Source organism: Marmota flaviventris, chromosome 4, assembly GCF_047511675.1.
Source record: "Marmota flaviventris isolate mMarFla1 chromosome 4, mMarFla1.hap1, whole genome shotgun sequence".
Lineage (NCBI taxonomy): Eukaryota > Metazoa > Chordata > Mammalia > Rodentia > Sciuridae > Marmota > Marmota flaviventris.
In genome coordinates, this window is record NC_092501.1 from 159147253 (window position 1) to 159161680 (window position 14428).

Here is a 14428-nt window from a genome sequence, read left to right on the forward strand (position 1 = left end):
CCCTCTGCCTCAAGGAGAAAAATGACCGCAGCAAGCAAGGACAGAGCAGTGCACATCTCAAGGGTGGCAGGAGAGCAAGCTGATGATGACACCTGAGTTTCTGCCATTCCTGAGGCCCCAGCTTCTTAGTGTGACATTCAGTCATTTCCCTTTGTGCTTGGTTAAGCTCTGGTTGAGTTTCATTCACCTGCAACCAAAGGCTCCGAACTGCAACAGGATCACAGGGAGGCTGTCCTGTGGTTGGTCTCTGTATTCCTCTGAAACTTGAAAAGGGGTTTACAGAGATCCCTGAAATGCTTTTGCTGTGGTTGCGGTTGGTGTCATCCGAGGTTTTATTTTGCATTTTCTTCCTTTAGGGTGACATGCATAAATACATCATGTCGGTATTCCCTTTTATGTATATCTTAATATAACATCAGTAGTGTGATGAGATAATTTGAAATTTAATAGAACTTTCCTGGGTGAATCAGGTAAGATATATCATGATGAAATCTCAGACCCAGAGATGGAAGAGGGAGGGAGCCCTTCACACCCACGACTGAGTCAGCACATTGTGGCAATTTTCTGTGTCCTCTAATAGATAACTTGAGCGTAATTACTGACGGTCTGTGGAGAATTCATCAACCTCGGGCACCAAATAATAAGTTATACTATTGTGATAACTGTGAATTAAGTTAGAAATCCAAGGACTAGTGGTGATGCCCCCTTTCATTTCCCCCCAGAAAAGCCAATCTGCATAATTGATGCCATAGGTAGAAAAACACTTCTTTATTATTGCATCCTAAATCAAACAGTCTTTAATAAATGAGAGGTACGCGATCATCGGAAACTAACTGTGGCCATGTGGGGCAGCAATAACTGCAGCCATAATTCTTTGGCACATACCAAAGAAAAATACTGGTGTTTATTTTCTAAACCTCAGCATGCCACGTTCCAAAGAGAAATCTCAACTGACGGCAAAAGATGGACTGGGGAAGTTGAGTGTTTAGAGAGAGATTACTAATGAGCTGGTGCAGAGAACATAGGCAGGCTGCCTGAAGAGTGGCCGAGCCCTGGAGCAGGGAGGTCTGGCAGCGGAGAGGCTGAATTCTTAATTTGTGCAGGCTGAAGGAGGTCTCTGAAACTCATGGTGGAAAACAAAACACAACAAAAACAAAGACAAAACAACAACAAAAATGTATTAGAGCCATTTTTCATGAGTACTTATTAAAGAACAGGTTTTCTGCCTGATGACATGATCTTGCTTTCTCAACAGATATTGTCAATATTCTTTATAACTGACACAGAAAGGAAATTAAAATTTTACATATATATTTGCTTTGAAAGGTGGATAATTTATAAATGAAGTCAGTTTCTTGTTCTTCCACACAGAACTAGAACAGGCCCTGTGAGCTTCCGTGTTCTCCTTTCCATTGGCTTCCAATAGCTGAAAACAGTTCAACTGTCTGAATCAAGTTGACGCCCAGGTCAGAGATGTTGATTCCTGCTCTCCTCATTCTGAGCTGGACATTTTCTGCTTCCCGTCTTTATCCTCTGGTCTCTGGCATGGGGAGACTGACTTGCAGGAATTATATCACAGCACCTTTACCATTTGTCTCTGGTTGGATGTAGTCAATGGGGTGGAGAGGGAGAAGGGAGTGAGATGGGGGTCTTAGTCTCCAGGAGCCTTCCTGGAAGTGTAACCTAAGTGTGATCTTTAACAAGGTCACACGTCCACTCAGGATGACCCTCACATCCCTGGAGACCCTGGGTTGGGAATGGCTCCCAGTCTCGTCCTGCCCTGGGATTCTGCACTCTGGTGCTCAGTGCCCTGCCTCCATATGTGTTTGCTTGAACCCACCTTGAACTATTAAGATAGTGTGAGAGAGCCTTTGGCTTCTGCTGAGGTTCTGACTGATGTAGAATTTACGATTTTTATCTTTCTGACTTTGTTTTGATTTTTCCTTTCTTTAATTGCTTTCTCTGTTACCCTTTGTTGGGTTTTTCTTGTTATCCATGGTTGTCAGCATTCTCTGGATGAGTCTACACTCAGTGCTTTCTTAATTTTCTGAGTCCACCTTTATTTTCTCTACCATTGTAATTGCCATAGATATTTTATGACTCTCTCAAAAGCTGTGTGGCTCCTGGGCTTCTATTTATTTTACCCTTGTTCTCCTGGTCATGAGGATTGTATCCTGACTGATATGGAGGCGGCAGGGATTTTTTTCTCACTACCAAATTCATGGCCCATCTGCACATTCTACCTTCTCATTTCTTAAATTCGTTTTCTGAGGTCGGACATTTCTTTTCCATTTCTTCTAATGCAAAAACCAAAATCTTCCTAAAACCCCAAACCCAAACCCAAACCCAAACCAAACCAAACCAAATGAACAATAGAAACAAAAACCACGTGGTCCAGCAGCCCAGAACCCGTCTAAGCTCACAGACTCTTGGGCTTTGAAGTTGCTATCCACTGAATTTCACCCTCATGCAATCCATTATCATTGAACCTGCAGTTCCTGCAGCAGCAGTATTCAGAACAGAAAAGCCAGAATAAGATGCACCATTGATGGGGGTTTAGTTAGGAATGGGCAACCCTGTTCTCTGGCACATTTAAAGACTTGTTTACCTGACTTATTTCCTAAATCCATCTGCTACCAATTCTGCCATTTTCTCCTGGAGAACTAATGGCTAAAATTACAAAACACAGGCCCCTGCCTTCTGTCTCCACATTTAACCTTTTGTCTTTACATGAAAATTTTAGCCTTCAAGGATGAGTCATGGAAACGGAGCACCCCTCTGGACATCACCAGGAGGCAGAATGGGAGACATGGGGTCTGGGCGAGTCACGGGGCTGGAGCTCTGGTTCTGTTACTGTGTAGTTGTATAACATGGGCATAAACTCTCTGAGCCTTTGTTTCATTTTCTGTCAAGTGGAGCTAATTCCCTTATCAGAGAGGTTGTTATAAGGGCTTGAGATGCTGCCCATAAAAGCCCCCTGTGACTCCCAATGCACTATGCAGATGTGGCACCCCTGGAGTGATGTGACATCCACAGTGGACCTAGACAGGAGGAGGAGGAGGGTAGAAAGCTCCAATGACAGGCAGGACACAGGGCTGAGGAATGCCACTCCAGAGCGTCACTTAGTGTTCAGTATTAGAACCCACTCAGGTGGCTTCCCTAAGCCTAATTACCTGAATTCGCTCCATGGAAATGTTGTCATTTCTATTTTTTCTTGCCATTTGCTGCTTCTTCCCCTGAACAATTTCTGTCTCTAGCTTCTATCCTGGAAGTTATCAGTTTTATAAGGCACATTCTCAGGCTCAAAAAAATTTATATTTTATAGGTGACATTTTATGGACCTCTGTAGGTCTGGATGTGGTGCTTCTGCCGTCCTGTGCCTTGAGCTCTTTGGAGTGGAAGCCTATCCTGTTGGTATTCACATGACTAGTAGCTGGCTTACTACTTGGCACCTAGGAACTGTAAAAGAAAAATTGCACCAGGCCAGTTAAGCAGGTGAGGGAGACTTTATTAGATGTTATTGCAAAGGGGGAGACAAATTGAATTCAATTGCACTGAAACAGAAGTGGGATACTTTCTGAGCGAGTGGGAAAGTGCTGGAGGACATTAGGGGGAGGCTGGCCCATGTGAATTGGCCATCTGTGTCTGCTAATTGGTGCTGATGGAAGTCAAGGTCCTACCCTCCCAGGGAGACTGGGAGGCAGGGGTCCTATCTTTCTTGATGCTGAAATTTTAAATAAATGGTTTACGGGTCCTTAAAAAAGACCTTGCTAGGGAGGGAAATTTTACATCTCAAAGGAGCAAAGAAAGAATTTACATTGCAATTTTTTTTTAAATGAATTATCTAAGAAAAGAGAGGTCAGAAAGAAGTCTCTGGATAGCTTAGTCAAGATGAGGGGGATGCCAGAAGGCCCTTTTGGTCAGAACCTACTGGTGATCTTCATACTAATCTATTTTGGTATTTATATGACCATTTATTATGTAGGCCAATGATGCTCTGTGTGTGTGTGCGGGCTAGGGGGGTGGATTGTGTCTAGGGCATTGTAGTTTTACTTAGACTGAGTATTTCCAGAGATAATTTCTACAGTAGTGTACCAGAGGGAAAACACCAATCTTTAGGATTCCCAAGAAGAAACGTGTGCTCCGTGAGATCAAAGGCTCAGCCTGTCTTCCCATCTCCTAGTACAGTATTTGGAACATGGCTGATGCTCAGTGCATATTTGTTTTTGCAGTTGAATGAGAAAACATGGCTTCCTTCCAGAAGACCTAGCAAATGAATGCAGGTTAGTTTAGAATTTAATTGTCACATAATGGGAAACACCTGGGTCTCAGGTGAGTCATCTGGGTTGGAGTTCTGGTTCTGTTAGTTTGTAATTATATGAACTTGGGCAAGTCATATAAACTCTCTGAGTCTTGGTTTCATTTTCTGTAAAACGAAGCTAACACCCATTTCAGAGAGGCTGTTGTAGGATTAAATGAGATGTTGCCCATCAAAGCACCCTGCGAGGCTCAGTGCGCAGTACAGATGTGGCTTATGATTATACCTGCATGGTTGTTTGCATTCCTGGCTCAGCTCTCCAACATCTTCAGTAAGTCCATAAAGGTAGCCATGGATAGCTCTGCATGTTGCTTCTTGGCCTTTTGATTTGTAATAATGAAACCTGATTATGGTTTTGAATAAGCTTGTTGTGCTTGAATACTTTATTGGTGCCTTTTTTTTTTCTGCCTAGTTGTTTTTATTTTCTATAACAGTTTGGTTCGATTCAGAGAATGAGGTGTTCTGTGTTCGTCCAATTCTTGGAGTCTCTCTATTGTGTGGCTAAAGCCAGTCCCTCTGGGTGCCAAATAAGAGCAGCTAATCACAACTGCAGGGCCCAGGGCAGAAGCCTCTCTAGGTATGAAATTTCTCTATTGTGGATTTTGTCCTATCAGACAGAATATGCTGGAATTTGAAGTCTGCACCTGGGTCTGGGAGCTGATGCAATATCTTAATGTGTTTTGTAGGCTCCTGGGAATAAAGCTTTAGATTCCATTCCCCTTTTAGCTGGTTCCCTGCCTTCTCTGCTTGAAGGCCCGAATTTCCATTAGAATGGGCATTTCCTACAATCTAGGACTTTCATCTTTCTGAAGTATTTTTACATCCATCCTCTCTGACCTCTGTTGAAGCTGCTTGAGGGAACTCAGCATCCATGTGAAGACGTGCTCGGGGCCTTGGCATGACTGAGGCGATCAGTCAGGAAGTGGCGGAGGCAGGACTGGAGCTCTGCTCTGCCAGAGACCAGCTTGCAGGTCATCACAGGGCCCCGCCACAGGGGATGCGTGAATACAAAGAGGACTGCAGCTCGGTCCTGTTTCCTGGGCCTCTTAGTCGTGCTCCTTCATGACTGAAGAGGTGAAGTGCTCTCCCAACCCGAGTGACACCTGCTATGGTCATTTTCCGCTTGCTTCCTTCCTTCCACACAATCCATGCTTTGTTCATAGAGTAGGACAGTGCTGGAGGACATTAGGGGGAGGGAGGGGGGGTTGGCAGATTCGAACTGGCCATCTGTGTCTGCTAATTGGTGCTGATGGAAGTGAGAGTCCTTCCCTCCCAGGGAGACTGGGAGGCAGGGGTCCTATCTGCATTTGGGGCTGTTATCATTGTGCTTTTGGCCTTTGCTATTGTTGGAAGGGCTGTCGTCGTCCATTCGGGTCCCTATTTTGTCACTCATTATTCACCAAATGAGAAGTCTATGTTTTGGGGGGCAGCATTGAAGGGCATTAAAAATAAAACAAAACAACAAAAACAGAAGTCGATGAAGACAAGCCACCTGCTTTCCCGGGTCACGGACTTGAGAAGCGGCGAGGAGCTTCCCTAGTTTGGAACATCACTGTGCTTCTTCTACCTGCCGCAGGTATGAGCGATTTCCACATTTAAGGTACGATCTTCAAAGCTGAGCACAGCTTGACCGGGGCCTTTCCTTTCAAAGCTGACCATGTGAGTTACTGGCTAACCACACTGGGCTCCCAGCCATTTCTGAATAGTTCCTTTTCTCACTCTTTCCTCCCCATGGGAAGCCTTTCCCCTCACATTTACTTATAAAAGTTCATCCCTTTCTTCAAGCCTTAGCTCAAATATCACATGCTCCTAATGATGGATTCGTATTGAATTTTTGTCTTCAATATGCCCCGGTAGCTCAGTATCTGCAGAACTCAGGCCCTCACGAATGTTACGTATCCAATCAATCTCTTTACAGTTATTTATGTATGTTTCGTCCCCATTCTCTAGGACCAAAAGCTCTAGAGAAAGGCCTGGAAGGAGGCAGTGCTTCCCTTCTTTTATGACCCAGTGTGGCAGTTGGCAAAGAGTAGACAGGTCAAATGTGACTTGGTAGGTACACAGAATCCACTGTCATGTTTCATGGTGGTGGTGGGGGGACTATAGGAAAATGACATTTGCAGTCTCCCTTGAAGTCCATGGGATAGATTCTGGCCAATGGGATGTGCGTAGAGGGCTGTAAGCCACTTCCAGGCTGCAGCCTCTTTGCTTCTTTAGAGACCACGTGTTGAAGATGGCAGCGTGAGGAAAGAGGGAGCTTGGATTCATGAGTCAGAACTGGAGGCAAAGCTGCCCGGGAGAGTGGCCAGATGCTTATCAGACACGACATGAATGAGAAATATACCTCTGCTTTGTTAAAATTACCAGGATTTTAAGACTAGCTTATTGTGCATCCTTCACTAAACTATCCTGATAAATAGTCTCTAAGTTTAGAGCGTGGGACAATGTCTGTTTAATGCCTTGTCCCTGGCACTGAACCCTGTGTCCAGAGTGCAGTAAGACCTCAGTAAATACGTGCTGAGTATATGAATAAACTCAATCTTGTCATCTGTCATGCTTTCTTTGTATTTCACCTGTGGATGCTAATCTCAAATCTTCCCATTCTGAAGTTTTTTTTTTTTTTTAAGATATCAATTCAAGTTTTTTTTTTTTTTTTTTTTTTTTTTTTTATTGTAGCACTACTCACAGCAGCTAAAATGTGGAATCAACCCAGAAACTTTTCGGTGGGTAAATGAATAAATAGATAAAGAAAATGTGGTATAGGACAGGATGGAGCTCAGTGGTAGAGCACTTGCCTAGCATGGTCAAGGCCCTGGGTTTGATGCTCAGTGCCCCCAGGCCCACAAAAGTCTACTTACACAATTGAATTTTATTCAGCCATGAAAACAATGAAATTCTGTCATGAGAAGAAACATGAATGAAACTAGAGGTCATTATATTAAGGGAAATAAGGTCTGGTGCCGCAGTCTGGCTGGGCACAAATCACAAGCCACTCAAGCTGGAACAAACTTTATTTCTGAACTCCACCAGCACACTCCACACACGCTCCCCGGGAACTCTCCCAAACGCCACACACGCGGCTCCTCCAGGAACACACCACACACCAACCGGAACTCCCACCGCCGGAACTTCACCAACCAACTTGAACTCTTCAGGAATCCCTGCGAGAGCTCAACCGGAACTCAACGGGAACTCCGTGAGAACTCAAAAGTCATCATCTTAATGGCTCACTGGCGTCACCTCTCAACCACTACTTCTGGCAAAAATGCCATGCGTCATCCCGACTCGGCCGCGGCCCTCAACATCTCCCTCCTTCTGTTTAATTAAACAACAAGCATGTGGCTTAGGGACCGTGCCTGTCTTAGGTTGTCCAATACTACATATGGTCCTTACCCATCATTGGATATGCTGACCCCAAGGCGTCAGCCTCCTGTCTTAGGTTGGTACCATTGCAATTGGATCTTACCCGTCACTGACTACTGGTCCAGCATTTAGCCATACTGTGGATAGGCCTATGCACCAGTGGGGAGGGTGAGGTTCTTTGCCTCACCTCTGTTGGTCCCCAAATTTGGCCTTGGTGCCAGTGGGGGGGAAGAAACATGAATGAAACTAGAGGTCATTATATTAAGGGAAATAAGGTCTGGGGATATAGTTCAATGGTAGAGCACTTGCCTAGCACGTGTATCTACCTTGGGTTTGATCCCCAGTACCACTGGGGAAAAAAAAAAGTTAAGTGAAATAAGATAGATGCAGAAAGCTCAATACCACATGTTTTCACTCATTTGTGGAAACTAGCAAGTCAACTCTGTGGAAGTATGGAGTGGGTAGTGGTCAGTAGAGACCAGGGAGTGTAGCAGGCAAGGGGAAAGGGAATGAAGCTCGGTAAGGGGCCCAGAAACTCGGTGGAGGAATTACCTGTGGTTCCTCTTTAGCACAGTATGTTTAAACAACGTATGATATGTTTAAAAATGACCATAAAAAAGTGTAAAATTTCCCATCACATAAAAATGACTGTGTTTGAAGAGATAGAGGTGTTCATCATCATTTGGTGACTACTCATTGTATAGAGTGCTGAATGACCATAACGTGCCCCATAAAGATGTCCAAACAGCATGTCTCAATAGTAAACATGAACTCATGGGGAGCTTCCACTTCATGGAATAGTTGGTGCAGCACATTCAGTCAACACAGGAGCGCTGGTCTTTTGTGGAGAGTCCACTGCTGAGAGTTGAGTGCGTGTTTTCCCACCTCCTGCTGCTACCTTCTATGTAGAATCCAAGACTCTTGGTTATGGAGGTCCAGTCAAAACTAGAATCAGATACTGAGGTGAGGCAAAAAGAATCAGGTATAACTTTTTCCAATAAGCACTTCCTGACTACCATAGGGATAATAAGTTGGTAAAAAAGCATGTAGCCTGGAGAAACTTAGAAATTGTTGCAGGGGAAGGGACCTGATATTTATTTGTTGAGTGCATTCTAGGGGCTGTGCATTTTCAGGCACTTGGTGACTCTTAATTTCCTTTAATCCTCACAAAAGCATTGGGAGAAAGGTGTTACTATCTTCCTACTATAGGAAGATGGGGGGAAGTAGGAATCCAAAGGGTTAGGCAAAGAGCCCCAGGCCACACAGCTACAATCTGAGGAATTGGATATAAACTTGGTTCTGCTTCTCCTGAAGCTCACCCATGTTCTTTCAAAAATAGACAGTCACTGACCCAGATGGTTACATTATGGAGTTTTTGACCTTGTGATGGTGCAAAGCAATGCATTCAGTAGAAGTGAAACTTTGGATTCTGAATTTCCTTGACCTTGGATTCGTGATGTGCAGTAGATGCTTCCCTGGGCAGCGGCATCAGCTGCAGCTCCCTGAAGGCCACACCATCACCAGGAGAAACAACCAGCATGCTCCAGAGTGCTGCACTGTTAAGCTGGGGTGTTCAGTAGGTTAAGGGTATTCAATGCATTTTCCAATAAACAGTTGGTTTATTGGAATGTTACCCCACTGTAATATAAGTCAAGGAGCATATATCTTCATACTCTGCTGACTCCTGGAAATAACAATAAATTATAAAACTAAATGGCAATGGCTCCATCTACCCTAACCCTGGACTTGTCACTCAGGGTGAATCACAAGTTCTGGGTGCCCAATACCCAGCATCAGGTCCTCTGGGCATCTCCATCCTGCCCCTGGTGACACTGCTGGTCTTTAAAAAAATTTCTTTCTTCTTTTAAAATTTATTTATTTCTATTAGTGCATTAGAGTGCACATAATGTGGGATTCATTTTGACATGTTCATAAACACACATAACGTGATTTGTACCATTTCAATCCCCAGTACCATCCCGTTCCTTCTCTTCCTATCTCCCTATGATTCCCTTTCTCTACTCTGTTGATCTTCCTTCCATTAATTTTTTATTTATTTTAATTAGTGATACATGACAGTAGAATGCATTTATGCACTTTGATATATCATACATAGATGAGATATAATTTCTCAATTTTCTGATTTTCTGTTGCAGAATCCTATTTGTCATGCAGTCACATAAATACCTAAAGTAATAATGTCTGTTTTATTCTACTATCTTCTTAATTTATCTTTTAAAAACTGGTTTATTATAATTATACTTAAAGGTGGAATTCACTGATACGTTCACAAGTGCACAGAGCACAGTTTGATCCATTTCTTGCCCTTCCCCTCCCTTCCCCTCAATCCCCTTCCTCGACTCCACTGTTCTCCCTTCTATATTCATGAGATCCAGCTTTAGAAAAAATCTTATATCTTTCTAGCATCTGAATATGAGAGAAAACATCTGACCCTTGTCTTTCTGAGCAAGCCTTATTTCACTCACCAGGGTGTTCTGTAGTTCCACACATATACCAGCAAATGCTATAATTTCATTTTTTTTGATTACTGAGTAATTACACACACACACACTCACACCCCACACACCATATTTTCCTTTTCCACTCATCTGTTATAGATACCTGGGCTGGTTCTGTAACTTGGCTATTGTGAATTGCACTGCTGTAAACATTGGTATGCATGTTATCACCATGGATGCTGGTTTTAGCTCTTTCAAATAAACACAAAGTGACACTCCTGGTCTTTTTACCTTATTACTCTCTTTCTTCATGCCTCAGCCTTCAGGAATGTTTGCAATGGCTTTACCTTTTGGGTCCTGCTCTCTCTAGCCTGTTAGGTCAGATGACAGATTTAGTGTCTGCTGTTGGACCCTCCCCACTGACCTGCGACATGGGGTTGTGCTCACTGGAAGCTCCACTCTGGATAACTGCCATTCTTGGTTTGGCTCTGGACCTGGGGCTCATGTCTGCTTGGGTCTGCTTGGCTGGTACTCCCCTGGGGCCATGCTAGGATCACACAACATGGAATTGATTAATCTATAAACTAAGTAATGGATTACTATGTGCACTAGAGAGAAAATTATGATAAGACACAATCCCTAACACTAGGAAACTTGGAGTCTATTGACGTGTATGAAAACCCACTTCTCTTAAGGAATTTTCATGGCTATTTTCCTATTTAACCCTATAGGGGATCCTGTTTTGATTGATGCCTTATAATTCTACCTAACAGTGGGATCCATTATGGCATATTTGTACCTACACATAATATATTGGGATCAGTCTTGTTCCCCTCTCCTTCCCTCTCCCTTCCCCACCCCTTGTTCTACTGTACTCTTCTCTCTTCCATTATTATTATCATTTTAATTAGCATATTATAATTATATATAAAACAGGGTTGATCATGGTACATTTGTTCATGGATAGCATAATTTGGTAGATCTCATTCCCCAGTACTTTGAAGGGATCCTTTTTACAAGGGGAAATGGAAACTCAGATGGTTTTTCCTGACTTGCTCCCCTTAACACAGACATTAAATGGAAGACCAGATATCGACACCCCTGGGTCTTCTCATTGCAAACCTCTTGCTTTCTCCAAAGTACTACATTGTTTTTGTGAGAAAACAGTTTCCTACAATATCGGAAAGATTAATCTGTTTCTTATTGCTGTTTGTGAAGTCAAAGAGCAGACACAGCCATTTATGTGATACGGCTGAAACGGATTCATTTGGCAAAATACATGTGTTACCTTGATAAGGGCACCGTGATGTTTGAAGAGGGGGGAGTCCTGATGTGTCCACTGGCTACACTGTGCAGATTTTAAATTAGGCAATGTTTCGTTTCTGTGGATTTTTATTTTCCCAGACCTCAGAGGAAGAGGCTGGACGCTGAGGCTGCTTCCGTGATCATAATCTCGGTCCCAGGAATGTTAATGTCCCTGCAGATATTTTTATTTTCACTCAGCAAGATAAAGGGGGAGGTGATTGGCTTTTTATTCAACCTAATATGGTGCCTGGCTTCTGTCTTCTAATCTCTGTTTCACATTTTTCACTCTGCTTTTCCTCCCTTCCCTGTTTCAACATCTGCCGCCCCTCAGACGTGACGCTATTTTGTTGGTGTTGGAAGTCTTTTCTCACTAATTCTGGCTGCGGTTTGATGGAGAGGGAGAGTCTTCGCGGGACTGATGGATGGCGTGGCCGACTGATGGCCCGTGTGGGAATGCCAGGGCCTTCAGTAGCAACACTGCAGACCACCAGAAAATATCTGATTTACAACAATGTCCGGTCCTTGGGCTCTGTGCAGCCTAATGCTAATTACAGAATGATCCAGGGACACTAAGATGTCTACTGCATTTTTATTTTACTTTTTTCAATTAGGAAATAATGGCTTTTCTTGTTGACGACAGGCTTTCGGATAGCAGCAGGAGGAGGCCCCCTTTAGTGCTGCTGTCCAGCAATGCCTAAGGACTCCTTACCTGGGCCTGACTCTGAAGAGAACCGTAGGCTGATGTCTTCAGAGGTGAACCATGTTCCACAAGTCTGATGGTTGGGTTCGTACCTCCTTGGGATATCAGTGGGAGAAACTTCAATCTGTTTAAATCTGTTGGGTTCTCAAATTTTAATACAGATCTCTAGATATTGTAAGTTCAATAGGCCAGGTTGGGCTCCATGAGTTAGACCTGGATGATTTTTTAAAATTTTTTATTTATTCTTTTTAGTTATACAGGGCAGTAGAATGTACTTTGACATAGTTCACATACATAGTTTACATACATAACTTCCCATTCTTGTGGTTGTACATGATGTGAAGTTACACTGGTCACGTATTCATATATGAACACAGGAAAGTTATGTCCAGTTCATTTTATTGTCTTTCCTATTCCCATCCCCTCTCTCCCTTCCCTCCATTTCCCTTTGTCTAATCCAATGAATCTCTATTTTTCCCCTTTCTTATTGTGAGTTAGCATCTGCATATCAGAGAGAACATTTGGTTTTTGGTTTGGGGGATAATAAATAACATGATATCAATTGTTTTGGGGGATTGGCTTATTTCACTTAGCATGATAGTCTCCAGTTTCATCCATTTACTGCCAAGTGCCATAATTTCATTTTTCTTTAAGGAGGAGTAATATCACATTGTGTATATACACTGCATTTCCTTTATCCATTAATCTGTTTGAAGGGCACCTAGGTTGGTTCCATAGCTTAGCTATTTTGAATTGAACTGCTGTAAACATTGATGTGGTTGCATTACTAAAGTATGTGATTTTAAGTCCTTTGGGTATATGCTGAGGAATGGGATAACTGGGTCAAATGGTGGTTCTGTTCCAAGTTTTCTGAGGAATCTCCATACTGCTTTCCAGAGTGGGTCCCATCAGCAATGTATGAATGTACCTTTTTCCCTACACCCTGGATAACATTTATTGCTACTTGTATTCTTGATAATTGCCATTCTGACTGTAGACTTGGATGATTCTAAAGCTAATTGTCTTCATACCACACTTTGAGAAATATATTCTCAGGGGTGGTGGCTCTTAACTTGTGCGTACATCTCAACCATGTGGGGTTCACAGGGTGCAAATTTCTCCCTCACCCCCGCCCCCAAGTTCGGATTCATCAGGTCTGGGGTAGGAGCTGATAGCTTGAAAAGCTTCCATAAGATGTGGATGCTTCTCCTCAGGGACCTCACTTTGAGAACAGCTCCCTTGGATGTTCCAGTTGTGGTCACTTTCTGATCAGGAAAGAGTCAGACTTTGACCAACACCATATTTGACACTCTGCGTCCTGAGGAATAGGAAGGCTGTGTGCCTCAGTCTGTAGTTTGTTGAGATAGTTCATACAAGATATAGGTTCATTTTAGCTCATAAATTATTATTGTTTATGGCAGAACTTCAAAATGGACTGTCATTAAACACATGGCTACTTTTCAAGATTCAGGTGAGAGGGTCCCATGTAGACTGTGTCCATGTTGACATAGCCTATCTAAACCAATTTTAACATGATGCTAATTGTTTTAATAAGCAGCATCAAATCACTTTGCATGGGAGGTGTAGTTCATGGCTTTACTTAGTCTCTCAAGTAAGGTTTTGAGGAATTAATTAGACTTTTTGTGAAGGGCGGTTATCAGCTGTTGAAAACAGAGCTGTTGACATTGTCAGTGTCCATGCTGGGTATCCATCAATTAATTAATTATTGGATACTAGCTGTTATATTAGTTAATTACTCTTCATCAGTCACTTCGTTTAGGTAAGGAATTCTGATGGTATTCTCAGCAGCCCACACATCAGTATCCAGAATTATATAGTTTAAGCAGACTCTTATTAGTGAGTGTGTGAGTTATTTTTCATGGTCCCCAGCCTTAGAGAATGAAGACCAATTTGCGATGCTAGCACTTCTGGGTTCTGGTGCTGCTCGATGCTACATTCGGACACACATCTTACCTCACGTGAATTAAAGGGAATATCTTTTAAAGAGCAGATTCATTCTCTAAGAGACTTCAGTTTGTAGAAAAACAAAATGTGAAATCCCTCACTTTGACCACTTTTGAATCTTCCCAGCGAGTTTACCATGAAGTGGATGGGAGTTTAGAGTGATTAACAGGAAGCACTGGTGGTCTCGACAGTTTGTAACGTCAGACAAGGTGGAGGAAGAGATTGTCAGATGATACAGGACAGCCTTGCAAGAACCCAGAGGCCGAGCCGGGCCTGGTGTCACACGCCTGGAGTCCCAGCGCTCGGTAGACTGAGGCA